Here is a 1295-nt window from a genome sequence, read left to right as displayed (position 1 = left end):
GCACAAACTTTGCATTCAAATTCTAATATGTACCTGCAATGAACAACTGGAATGTGAAATGATAAAAACCCCAAAGCTATAATTTCACTTGCAAGACACTCATTCATTCCCTCATTGCCACTGAGGTGGAATCAACTCATAGCTCACCCTCCAGTGGACTTGAAGCACTTGTTGTAGAAGATCAAGGAATGCAGCCTTCAGTATGGATTTGCATCTCAATGTACAGAAAACAAAGATCCTTACCACTGGACTGATGGACAGCGTCATGGTGGAGAGGAGATTGAAAACTATCAACAGCTTCATCTTGCTTAGATCCACAATTAACACCCTTGGTACCAGCAATCAGGAAATAAGGAGATGCACTGCATTGGGGAAATCTGCAGTTAGGGACCTCTCCAAATTATTAGGAGTAATGATGTCAATTTGAGGACTAAGGTATGTCTGATCCGGGCCATACTCTTTCTAATTATTAGTTATGCATCTGAGAGCTGGGCAATGAATAAAGATGACAGAAAAAGAATTGACACCTTTGAGCTGTGGTGTTGGAGAAGAGCACTGAACATCCCATGGACAACCAAGAGAACGAAGAGATATGTCTTGGAGAGGTGGAAGCCAGAGTGCTCTTTAGAGGCAAGAATGGTGAGGCTTCCAAAACAATTATGAGATATCATCTCACCCCAGTCAGAATAGCAAAATTTAACAGAACAGCAAGCAAAAAATGCTGGTGAGGTTGTGGAAAAACTGGAACCCTTATTCACTGTTGGTGGAAGTGTAAAATGGTGCAACCACTGTAGAAGGCTATATGGCGCTGTCTCAAAAAGTTGCAAATAGAGATACCATTTGACCCAGCAATTCCACTACTGAGAATTTATCCTAAAGAAACCATAAGTGCCACCCAAGCAGATATATACACACACCCATGTTTATTGTGGCTTTGTTCAAAATAGCAAAGAGCTGGAAACAACCCAAGTGCCCATCAACAAATGATAGAGAAGCTCTGGTATAGTCATACAATAGAATACTACGCAGCATTGAAAAACAAGGAACTCATGAAATATTATTCAAAATGGGTGACCCTAGAGGACATTATGCTGAGTGAAATATCTCAGTCACAAAAGGACAAATATTGCATAGAGCCACTGTTGTAAAATGGGACTGATATTGGGGTTGCGGGAAGACAGAGAAGGAGGGGCAGAATGATGTATATTGCATTGAAACAGATGAGGGAGAGAACTGTTTAAAAGGGATATATGATTGGGTATTATTATCATGACAGGAGTCCAGAATGAAGGTTG

This window comes from Elephantulus edwardii, unplaced genomic scaffold (genome assembly GCF_000299155.1).
Source record: "Elephantulus edwardii isolate Elephantulus edwardi_28Jun2011 unplaced genomic scaffold, EleEdw1.0 scaffold00244, whole genome shotgun sequence".
Taxonomy (NCBI): Eukaryota; Metazoa; Chordata; class Mammalia; order Macroscelidea; family Macroscelididae; genus Elephantulus; species Elephantulus edwardii.
Note: the sequence above shows the minus strand (reverse complement) of the source record.